The sequence below is a fragment of the Leucoraja erinacea genome, chromosome 10 (genome assembly GCF_028641065.1).
Source record: "Leucoraja erinacea ecotype New England chromosome 10, Leri_hhj_1, whole genome shotgun sequence".
Taxonomy (NCBI): Eukaryota; Metazoa; Chordata; class Chondrichthyes; order Rajiformes; family Rajidae; genus Leucoraja; species Leucoraja erinaceus.
In genome coordinates, this window is record NC_073386.1 from 29,547,322 (window position 1) to 29,560,375 (window position 13,054).

The window sequence follows — 13,054 nt, forward strand, 5'->3', positions numbered from 1 at the left end:
CTTTAAAAATGCTGCGAGAAGCAACAGGGCAAATTCTGAGTATGTCTGCTCAGGAGTATAACATTGGCCTGAATCTGGTGTTAAGTATCATTAAATTGCCAGCTTTACTTAAGTTCATTGTCTACACACATGCAGTCTGCTGCTCCAGTACTGCAGGTTATGACAAATTAGTCACAGTCTTTTTCAAATCTAGCATTCTGCACATTGTAATTCATTTGCAAATTCATTGACTCACACTCCAAAATCCTTAGTGCTTTATGTCTATTGACATTTGCTCAGATATATTAAATGATGTACTGCGTCACCCTACGCGCTATTGAAAAGTAGTGGTGGGGGCACTTCTCTTTTCCAGTTTTCTTCCCCCTATTTCAATCACTCCGAAGATTCCCAACCCAAAACATCTTCTGAACATTCCCTCCACAGATGCTGCCTGACACACTCAGCTCCTGCAGCACTTTGTGTTTTGAAAAATATATACTGCTTTTGTTCCCCCAGTTCCCCATTTATTGGTATTCTCCCCAAAGTGACACATATACTGGTGGTCTCCCTTTATTCCATTGTTTACTACTATTGACCCTTTTCCAACTCATTCCCGTGGCAATGAAGACTTGAAGAGATTGCCATTGTCCTGTTCATTTGTGACTTTAGGGGCTTACTGCTATTGCTTCATGGATAACTCCCAGATTTTGAAAGATAAACCTTGGTTAGTGGAGGCAACACAGTAATAAAATTGAATTATTTGGTGAACCTCCCCATCACATTGGCAATGATATCTGGCTGCTGCGCTGGTAAGGAATCTGAAGCATTGCAAATACAAATAAGCTGATTTCCCCTTATTTTCTGCTATTCCCGTTCAATAATCTAACTGAGCGTCTAAATCATACCGATAACCCTTTAAGAACTGGCTGTCGAAACTGCAATTGCGAGACCAAATACAACTTGCCATAGTTTAAACATGTCGCACTGAAACTAACCCAGCACGGCGTTGCTTGTTAAAACTGAACGACTGAGCATCATGATATTTTTATAGATTTTTACAGAAAACATTAGAATAGTGTACAATTCTGTGTTTATGCCATTAAAAAGGAGATAAAGCAATGTTAGGCCTACCACATTCTATAGAGCAACTCCTATGAAATTGAATCACTAAATTTGTTTGACCACAATAATCTGCCTCCATAGATTGTATACAACCTTTCCACTTCCTAGAAGCTTTCAATCGTTAAAACACGGGACATTGCACATTGAGTCAATATCAGCTCTTTATAGAACAATGCAGACAGTTCCAAACCCACATTCTATCCCTATAGCTGTGTAAAGTGATCTAGGTATTTAGCCAATTCTCCTTGAAATTCATAACTAAATATGCAGTTTGTAATTTCTACAACACTGTACAATCACTCAAGATGGCAATGGTGGCAGTGCTTACCCAGAAGGCCATGTGCCACAGTGAGACAAAACTTGAGCCAGCAATGATAACCCAGAAGGTTGCGTGCCACAGAAAGTGTCCCAGATGCAGCAAAACGCCGCTGGGACAGTTAATACTCTCAGTGACGGACAAAAAGTACTGGAGTAACTCAGCAGGTCAGGAAGCATTCCTGGAGACATAGATGGATGACATTTCGGGTTGAGACCCTTCTTCAGACTCAGTAAGTTAATTCCAGCAGGGGATGGGGATGGTGATTCCGACTTAAAATCTGACATGCATAGGTTCACGGAGTGGCTGTGGCTGTGTGTGTGTGTGTGTGTGTGTGCACACACACACACACACACACACACATACATAATGTACATAACTTCAGTGATAATGTTGGTGGACTGATTAGTAAGTTTGCTGGTAATACAAATATTGCTGGAGTATTAGGCAGCGAAGGAAGTTCTGAAAGGATACAGTGAGACAGATCAGAAAGTTGGGCAGAAAGGTGGCAAATGGAATTTAACCCAGACAAGTGGGCAGTAAAACATTTTGGTAGGTCAAATACTAATGGCACAAATACAGTAAATGGCAGGGACCCCAGGAGTACTTATGTACAGAGGGATCTCGGGATGCAAGTTGATAGCTCCCTGAAAACAGCAACACGGGTGGATAGGGTTGTGAAAGCATTTGGCTTTCTTCTCAAAGGCCAGGGAAAGAGCATAAGAATTGGGATAGACATAAAATGCTGGCGTAACTCAGTGGGACAGGCATCATCTCTTGAGATTAAACCAGCATCTGCAGTTCTTTCCTACACATAAAAATTGGAATGTCAGGGTAGAGCTGTACAAAACATTGGTAAGGCTACATCTAGAGTATTGCGTGCAGTTCTGGTTGCTGCACTATAGTGGATGTGGTAGCATTAGAAAGAGTGTAGGGTGCAGAATGTTGGTTGCCTGGAATGGAAAGCAATTGTTATTAGGATCGAAAGAATTGTCTGTTTTTTTTCCCACTAGAACACAGGGGGTTGATGTTTTAGAAGTTTGTTTTGAGGGGCATAGATAGGATGGGGTTGAGAGTACAGGGGTTTAAAGTGAGATGGGAGAGATACTGTATAGAGGAGACCTCAGCACTGTAATTAAGATGGCTAAAGCACTGTGTACGGTAAGTCATTTTAAAGTGGGGGGGGGAGGGGGAAAGGGTGAGAAGGAGGGAGAAGGAGACAACTTTTAAGTAGCCAGACAACTTTTAAGAAGCCAGAGATACACCACTGTGATGCTCAGCGGACATTTAGCACTACCAGTATTTTATCCTTGGTTCTGAAAACTACTGATTAGTTTTTTTTTCCCCAATGAGCCAATGAAATTTACAGGTCAGCACCGGCTACAACCTACGAGGACCTTTGACCTCCTGGCAACCCACCTACGGCACGTGAATTCTCACTACTCTCCATGGCGGCTTCATTCTAGTTGCCACTAATTTTTCAACATGTTGAAAAATTCACGGCGACCATAATGAGGCCGCACTAGTTCCCAGAATGCGGGAACTCCTCACGACCATGATGGCGACTCCCTGGCAACCACCCGCGAACATGTGGCAACCATGTGGCAACTGCATAGTCTCCTGCAGTCGCCTGAAAAGTCGCCTAAGTGGGACAGGCCCATAAAGCAGGCAAATAGAATTACCACATAGATAGGCATCACAATTTCTGATGTCTCCTTTGTGACAGCAGGCACAATGTGGTGTCTCTCTGGGAGAGTGCTCTTTGTAGATGGGCATGTCTGTGCCTTCTGACCTGAGAATTGCCATAACCCATTACTGTTGCCAGTCATAACAGTCCCTCCTACAATGGAGTGCTGCTGGCTATTATCATCGGAAGGCACGCAAAGTGTAAATATCTCAGCAGCTAATGCTGAACAGAAATCATGTACTGTTAACCTGAACTCCATCTAATCAAGTTGGAAGTTGCTTGAGCATCCTAGGGTGAATTATGAAGCTCCCCGTGATGGTCCATCAATGTCAGTAGTATTTCTCTGTTCCTGTGCCCATTTTTGGAATTTTAAGGTCTTGTCCATATTTTCCGTCCTTGTACTTCCTGTCAAAGTTGATCCCTGGACTCTTTTCTGGATTACATTTCATGCACCATATGCCTGCTCATTCCACCAATCCTCTTGAAATCTACCATCATCTGTGATGTCTGTCCCAGTTGCAAGTTCTGCATCACTTGCAAATTTTGAACGTTTACCCAGCCATTAATCCATAACTAGCAAAATAATGGATGCAGCAACAACTTGGAAAATAATGCTTACCTGAATGTCAAATAACAAGCAGCTTTTATTCTGGAATGTATCAAAGACTTTTATAAAATCCAAGCTTATATCCACTACATTTCCTTCATGATACTTCTGGAGGCTTGGACAAGCTAGATGCAGGAAAAAAATTCCCAATGTTGGGCGAGTCCAAAACCAGGGGCCACAGTCTTAGAATAAAGTGGAGGCCATTTCAGACTGAGATGAGAAAAACCTTTTTCACCCAGAGAGTTGTGAATTTGTGGAATTCCCTGCCGCAAAGGGCAGTGGAGGCCAAATCACTGGATGGATTTAAGAGAGTTAGATAGAGCTCTAAGGGCTAGTGGAATCAAGGGATATGGGGAGAAGGCAGGCGCGGGTTATTGATTGGGGACAATCAGCCATGATCGCAATGAATCGCGGTGCTCGCTCGAAGGGCCGAATGGCCTCCTCCTGCACCTATTTTCTATGTTTCTATGTTTCTTGGTAACTTCTTTTTTTTTTAAGTTTAGTTAAATATGATTTGTTTTTAAACAAGTCCATGTTGTCCCTCGCATTTTCTCCAAGTGATTTAATTTTTCTTTCTTATTATCTTTTCGAAAAACTTCATCACCACCAAATTTAAAACGACCAACACTAGGATTGAACTGTCCATTTGTTTCTAGAAAGTTAAAAATATATGTCCCATAAAAATCACTGGCTTACCAGTGGAAGAAAATAGAATCTTATCAAATACAAAATTAGTATGAATTGAAATTACATTTAACAATCAGCAGCAATAATAATATAGAATTGTCTCAGTGTTTAGAAACAGCTGTGATCAATTCAAACTTCACTAGATCATCATTCATTTTATCACACCAGTCAACTAGGGGAGTTAAGTATGGTACAGCTGCTAATAAGTCCCTCCACAAAAGCAGAAAATAACTTTTCTTTGATGCTCTGGAAAGCCTCTTGGAGCAAGGACACAATTTTGAACCTCAGATAACTCAATGGCAAACTCCCGAACAGAATATTTCTAACATTCTCGTACTCCATCCTCCATCTGCTGAGAATGAGCAACTCATCATGTATTTTCCTGTTGTCAAAAGGATTTTACCGTTTAGACTGGGAATACCCTTGGGTTTACTATCATTTCTGGGCCGCTGCTAAAAGAGGCTTAATTTGCAAATGACTCCAATGGGGTCAGTTTGCTTCCAGGGAGATGAAATACCATGCTTGCCTGCTGTGCTCCACCTAGTGGTCCTATCGACTAAACTACCCTTTCTTACAGATACACAAAAAGCTGGAGTAACTCAGCGGGACAGGCAGCATCTCTGGAGAGAAGGAATGGGTGACATTTCAGGTCAAGACCCTTCTTCGGTTTAAACCTGCTTCTACAGTTCCTTCCTACACCTTTTCTCATAGTCATATATGGGGGACATGCACGGTTAAAAATTTGATTGAAGATCAAACAGAAATGATTAATGTAATTTCCCTGTTTGCTATATTTGCCTTGGTTTTCACCCTTTGAAATGAACTGATTAATAAATATAGAAATAGCACACAGAAATATTGGTCCTTCATATTAAGTGTTCTCATGTAATCTTCAGCAATATAAATTGCTACCCTATTGCCTATTGAACAAACCCTTCACAGGTCATTTACCCGTGGCAAAAGTACCTCACTGTTTGAATTAGCAAATTGCTAGAGAGTTCATTTCAAGGATTAGCAGCTCAACTTCATAATCAAATAAAAAATGGAAAAAAAAAATCTCACCAATTATCTTTAAAGCTACAACCTCATGATTCATGTAAAGAGAAAATTCAAGTACTTGATTTATTCTGCCTGAACTCAGTAACCTGGAGATTTGCAAAGCACCCTTTTCAGTAACGTTGCCTCAATGAAGGACAAATTCTAATATGAACAATGAGAAATATTACCATTAGCAAGTTGACATGCACATATATTAATGAGAATCTGAATTTAAACATATCTAAGCAATCCACAAAGACAAAAGATTGGATTAACCTTTTTATACGAAATGGATGTAAAGGTATAAAGCAGTTATCTATAATCTCAGAATTCAACTGACATTTAATATCCACCGTTCGCAAGATATCAGAAGCGTTTGGTCAAATGACAATCTTGTTACCTCTTTACTTGCCATTTTCTCTGCTCAGTTTATGAACAATTCATTTGTCATTTCACAGAAATATGTGTAACCAACAGAAAAAGGACACATGAAGAGTTAGGAAGCCTCTAAAAGTAAAATAGTTTCCAAGAAACCCAAGAAAGGAAAAATGTAGTTGCAGGCTCAATAATTTAGCAAAATACAGTGAAAATAATTCCTTTAAAAGGAGGTTGTAAAAAGCACAACATTCCCATTTTTTCCAATTTGCATCTCGCAAAAGAGATGAAAATGACACCTCTTCTCCACTTGGAGATTACATTTCTGTACGACTAAGAATTACTCTCTACCGGAGGAGGAGCTGGTAGTTTAACACTGCAAACTGAATATCCAGTCAAAATACTATCTCATTCTATGCACACAATTATGATTTTACAAAAAAGAACCATTAAGGTATTCTGTTAAATTTCTATTATTTGCTTATTTTGGTATTAACCACAATTAAGTTGTGAAGAGGAGTATATTAGTCTAAACTGAGTTAGACTGCAGAAAACTGTATCACTGGGAGCTACGAGCTATCAGCCTTTTAACTTCCAGGACACCGGGAACATTATTGCATGCATTTTGAAACGTGAAGCTGAACTGTCCGGAAGATCAGATGCCTGTGCAACTGACCTTCCAATCCACTGTTGAATTCACCACTGAAGAGAGAGACTGGATGCAGTTTGCATCTGGCCCCTCAGCATCAGATAAAAACAATGAATGAGGTTACCAACCATGTAGAAGAAGAAACATGCAGGCAGATGCTCCAGTTATTTTCCATCATTTGTTAGCCTATTTATGTGTTTTTAATTAAAATTGTTTTAATTTAATTTTGTTTTTATTTTTAAATTAAAATACTTAAATCATTTTTGAATGTATTTAATCATCAGAATAATTTAGAAACTGTTCAAAAGCAGAGCAGCAGTAAGCTGTCAAAGGCTGTCAAGACTGTCTGGAGTTGGGACTCAGGTTCTGTTGCCTGAGGCTTTGTTGATGTTCAGAGGATACGCCACCTTGTAGGAAAGCTTCTGGCTCACAACATCCAGAAAAATGAAGCCCAGGTGGCAGGGATTGCAGGCAACAGGTCTTGGCAATGGCCTGAATCCAAAATGATCTGGCCATTAGCTTTGTTTTATTTTCTTTTTAAATTGAGTCGATGCTCCAAATCCTTGATACAGACAAAACATTTACTAAATGCTTTCCCTTCCAATGACTGCCTCTGTGCTCGTCTCATGCGTTCGATTTCCTTTGTTCTTCCTCCTTGTTCATCTTTAACCAGTGCTGACTCCACTTTTTATTGCTCTCCAACACAGCCTCACTGACTCCTCAGTTCTTTTTGTTCCCTGCATCTGTAAATCTTCTACCACCATGTAACATAAGCAGACAACAATGATCAGACTTTCATAATTGTCCCCAGTCCACTCTGCTGCATTGATGTTGAAGGGACAATAAGGATAATAATTAAGTACAAAGAGGAAAGTGAATGAAGAAAATATATGAAGAAAGTGATTTGGTCATTAAGTCAAGTTAGAATTGGCCTGCATAACTGAATGTGCATTACTGTTGTTAACATGATCTAAAATGATATTCCAGCATGGGCTGGTTACTTTTATTTCAAAACTAGACTAAAACTATCACACGGGAGGCCTGGTCCCCCAACCCGTTCCCCCAACGCAATATTGCACCACTCATGCATAGCTCCCAACTGCGCAGGCACGGCTCATTTCCCCTTATCCCCAGCATCCCTTCCTCTCCTATTCACCCTCCCTCTTCTTTCCCCTACCCCAATCCCTCCCTCACCTCTCCATCCCTCTCCTTTCCTCTACACTCAGTCACTCCCTCCCTCCCTCCCTTCTCTTCCTTCCCTACCCCCTCCTATCCCTCTATTCCTCACTCCTCACCTCCCCCTATACCCCTCACTATCCCGCCTGACGTCCCCCACTGCCCTGCTCTCCCTCTATTCCCCACTCCCTACTTCTCCCATCCCCCCATCCTCTCCCCCTATTCCCTCTCCTCCCCCCACTCTCCTCACCTACCCCACCAAACCACATCCACCCTTCCTCTCCCTCAAACCCCCCACTCTCCCTCCTCACCTCCACAGGATCTTTCTGCACTCCTCCTCCCCCCCCCCCCCCAATCCCTCCCTCACCTCTCTTTTCCCCCCCTGTCCTCTGTCACTCCCTCCCTCCCTCCATGAAAAGCAACATCTGCAGTTCCTTCCTCCACAGGTCATTCATTGTGATCCCGTTGACTTGACGATTGGACCAGTTTGCATCACGTGTGTGTGTGTGTGTGTGTGTGTGTGTGTGTGTGTGTGTGTGTGTGTGTGTGTGTGTGTGTGTGTGTGTGTGTGTGTGTGTGTGTGTGTGTGTGTGTGTGTGTGTGTGTGTGTGTGTGTGACTCAAACTCCGTGCAAACTGCTCGACCACCCTGCAACCCATTTACCTCTCCCTCCCTGTGCCCACTCCGGCTCAGCCGCCACTCGGCCCGTCCCCGTGCTGTCCAACTGCCCCCTGTTGCCGCTCGGACCGTTCCCCCCCTATCCCCCTGCCCGCTGCTGCCGCTCGGCCCCAGGGCCTCCACTGAGCCTACACTGACACCCCCCCCCATGGCTGCCACCGGTGGTGGGGGACGATAGACAAGTTACTGTGAAGTGGGGAGAGAGGTGTTTGTGAAGGAGGCAGAGCAGGCCGCCAGTGGGGCAGGAATGGGCATCATTATCCCGGCTGTGGCATTGACTGACAGGAGAAGAGACCAATCTGCGTGGCGTTGACTGAAGGAATCTGCGCACACGCGTGTTTTTTAAAAGATTTTGAACCTCGATAACGTTTACAATATACCACCGATCGGAACGAAACGTATTGCAATCGCGGCACAGGAGAACGGTGAGTAGCCTGGTGAAATATCGTAGCGCTACCGCGTACCGTTTTTGTGCAAATAGAAATACTGCACAGACCGGAATAGCACAAGATCAGAGTTTTAGTTATGTATAGATGTTACTACACATTCCAGCATATCAATCATCAACTTAAATATACATATTAATGAGATTTATATACTTAAACACTGCAACTTCATTATTCCATCTATCCATTCATTCAGCTGGACAATCCACATAAATACTGAGAGTGTAAGATCAGGTCAGACACCGGTAAGTGACCTACCCCCTGATATGCCAAACTGTGAATATTTACTACCTGCCTGAATGTGGTTCCAACAACACTAAAGATGCTTAAAATCACCTAGGACAAAGCTGGACTCATGTACCATACCATCTACCAGCTCCCATTGGCCACCAGTGCACAATGGCAGCACCATGTAAAATGTATAAAATGCATTAGTTACTTACCTAGGCTACTCTGGAAATCCTCCACAATCTAACACCAGGTGCTTGGAAAGATTTTTACCCTTAGTTTCCGCTCTAAGTTAAGGGCCTGTCCCACGAGCATGCGACTGCATGTGGCAAGCGCGACCTAACCAGAAGCGGGGGCCGCGAGGAGGTCGAGTGAGTGACATGAAGTTCGAGCGAAGTCCACAGGAAGCTCGCGCGTGACGTACGGCGTCGAGGCGGCTGCGGGCCGGCAGGCCGTTGCCGCGCGGAATTTTTGAACACGGTCAGTTTTTCGGAGCCCCGCACGATGTCGGGACCAGCTCTGCACAACTCCATACGGCTCCGGCGATCGAAGTGGGACCGGCCCCGCGAGGCCGTACGGCTCAAGCGACCACGTTAGGTCGCGCTTGCCGCATGGAGTCGCATGCTGGTGGGACAGGCCCTTTACACACCACCCTGGCTGGGAAACATAAGGCTGTCTGTTCATCATTGCTATGTCTATATCTTGGGACTCCCTCCCCAATGGAATTGTGAGCTTTATTCCAATTCCTGAAAGAATCTCATCACCACCTTCTCAAGAACAAACGATGATGAATAAATGTTGGTCAATAAATTAAAAAGTGAATTGAAATTTTCCTCAATCACTTTACTTTCCCAAAGTTTTCCATTGTGTCTAACTAAAACATAGATTGGTCTAAACTTAGCAGTGGATTGTAGTAAAATGCAGGCTGTACAAACCACATCACAAGAAGCATTTGTAGAGACTTTCACATTGTGGCAATGATGCAGTTTCAACAATTTTGCAAAATTACAATCTATGAGGTGACTAAATATTCACTAAGTTAATTATTGAGCGATGAACCAAAATCATAATATAATCCCTTCATTTAACACCAAATGTTAAGAGATTTCAGGATAGTTAACGCTAAAAATGTTCACGCTTCCAGTGAAATTATTTACTTTTCCTTACTGGTTTTAATCTCAAGTAAATTCAGGTCAACAATGAATACTACTACAGCTGGAAAATAGATTTGTGATTATGGATGGAAGTTATTATTCTGAGATGCTCACTAAACGAGGCTAATGTGCACAACTGTTGCACTGTACACCCCTGAGAATTAAACATAGCTCAACCCACCCATTTCCTGTGGGGAACCTTTCAGACTGAACACCAAAAATCTTGATATCTAAATATAGCTGCCCAGAGCACACATTCCTGTTCAAGCAACATTTATTTTAACTATACTGTGGAGAGGCCTGCCTGAATTATAGTATTGATATCTGGAAGTGAAACTGCCTACATAGAACTGTATCAGAATCCATCCAAATCCTTCACTCGCAGTTTTAAAACGTCTTACAACTAATCAGAATGGTGTTGTGTACAATACGATGTACACATTTTGGCTTGGAATTTCTTCCATGCTTTAAAATAATCTCTTCCTGCAAACCTGTACTAGTTTTGCACAGGGTTGCAGTAACCACCAGAAGTATATGTTTTCTTTCAGCATTCACTATCCTGAAAGAAAGTAAAAGGATTGATGAACTTTTGAATTAACGTTATGGAATCTGGATCTGCAAGACCAACATTTATTGTTCATCCTTATTTGTCCTTGAGATGCTGGTGGAGAGCCCCTTTCATGAATTGAGTTTATTGTCACGTGTACCGACATACAGTGAAAAGATGTTGTTGCTTGCTAACCAGTCAGCGGAGAGACAATTCATGATTACAATCGGGCTATACACAGTGTACAGATACATGATAAAGGGAATAATGTGAATAATGTTTAGTGCACGATAAAGCCAGTTAATTTTGATCAAAGATAGTCTGAGTTTCTCCTATGAAATAGATAGTAGTTCAGGACAGCTCTCTAGATCTGGCAGGATGGTCCAGTTGATGTTGATTTGCTGAATTGCTCACAATTAAGTACACAAAGTGCAACTCATCGTAAGTGAGAGAATCATTAACATTAGAACTTGTCTGACTGCACATGGAAACATGCATTATTCCAAGGCTGGGCAAAAGGTGTAAAATCAATCACGATCTGCCACCATGACAGGGGACCTTAAAGTCACAATTACCATAGGGTAGCAGTGAGGCATACAGTGAGGTAGGAAGTGGATGTAAGTCATATGAATCATTGTAGCAAGGAGGGTAAGTATCTGAGGCAACGATCTTTGCAACCACCTGCCTTGTTGCTCAGAAAATAATTTGCAATGGAATTGATCACCTGAGATTCTGGAGAATGCTTCCCTGTCAGCGATTCCAAGAATGGCTCACTTCAGGGCAAGACTCTCTTTTCATTTGTAGTGTTCAGTCAGTACATTCACAGTGTTTTAAGTTCAATGCATTAGTAGCATTAGCATAGCTTGCGTACATAGCACCACAGACAATCATGGTCAGCTGGGATGATGCAAACATCATGTATTTAAAATACTTCTACAGGGACTTTGCCCCCAATGCCTAGCAGCGGCAGGACTCTAGACTGTAGTCCTTTCTCACAAAGCCTCAGTGTTGGCTGCAACGAGCTTCAGTGTGTTCTTCAGCTCATACTCCTGAAACCTGGAATGTGTCCATCTGTTGGATTCCCTTTCTGACATCTTATTCTGCTGAAACACCATTAGGTTTTGGACAGACTAAAGAGTTGATGATCTTCCAATAGCACTTGATGTCTGTCAGCATCGCACGGAACTGCAAATCTTCTGTCATGCAGCTGTTCATATTGAATGGCAATAATGCACCCTGCATCCTTCTCCAAATCTTCTTTGCAAATAGAAAATCTGCAAAAGCAAATCTCATCCTTGTCGCAGTTATCCTGAGGGCAGTGTTTGTTGGGAGTTAGATTCTGACTATACAGAAAGGATCTTCCAGGAAGAGTCCCTCTCACCAACAGAAAGTAATGCCTTGGTGCTTGTTGAGTTCTGCCGATAAAACATTCTGCAAGATACCTAGATCAGTCTGTTCAGCCAACCACCCCACAGGATCCATCGTGTCTTTGTCTCACAGTGTTTGCAAGATGTTCCATACTAACCATTGCCTGATGGATGTCGGCAAAGATGTTTTGCTGAAGTAGCTTTTCCATAAATAATGAACAGTGTGTCAATGGCCCATTGAAAGGGATTTTGAACAACAACAGGGCCAGGCCTATCCTTTGCAAGACCAGCAACATGTAGATCCTCAGCACAGAGCGACACTCGGTGCCCACTTAATTTAGTTACAGACAAAGGTGACCATCAGTATGTGAGACTGGTTACACTTTTACCCTGTTATTGGGTGACTTGTTCATTACGACCCTTTGGATCTATTCAATCTTGGATACCCAGACACATAAGAAGGTGACATGGGTGAGGCATGGGGCGCACTGTCCCAAGTGCAGCAGCACTCAAATTTAATAACCAGTTTCTTAGTAGTTATTAAGAGGGAGTGTTGCTCCCACAGTCCCAGTTTTTGTTTAACCTTGCCTCTCCATGGCAGCCTATTTTTGTTACACACCTCAGCCCCTCCAAACCATATCCTGGCACTTTACGGTAGTCAGACCTGACCGTGAAGGAATGGTAGACCAGCCAGGTCAGTTGGCGAGGAACATGACCTTGCTCTTTGTCGGTTAACTCTGGCTCCTGATGCCAACTTTACGTGTGCTAGAGTAATGTAGAAGTGCTAATTCCTTCTAGCAATCCATTTTCAGCAGAAATGATCAAGTGGTGACCAAGAATGTAGTGCTGCAGATTGAATATCTAGATCATTGTATTATAATCAATTGAACCAAAATTAAAAACTAAATAAACCAAATTACATATCAGGAATAATGAACACTACTTTCAATTTTAGTGTCAGACACAAATCAACAGAAACTGCATATAACTAATTATAG

The 13,054-nt window shown here is 42.4% G+C and overlaps 1 protein-coding gene across 15 annotated transcripts in view; it reads right to left on the reverse strand.

Moving 5' to 3' along the window:
* The window catches only part of nfia (nuclear factor I/A), a 678,190-nt gene that overhangs the window by 244,930 nt on the left and 420,206 nt on the right, over positions 1 to 13,054 (reverse strand). The gene's annotated exons all lie outside the window — the stretch shown is intronic.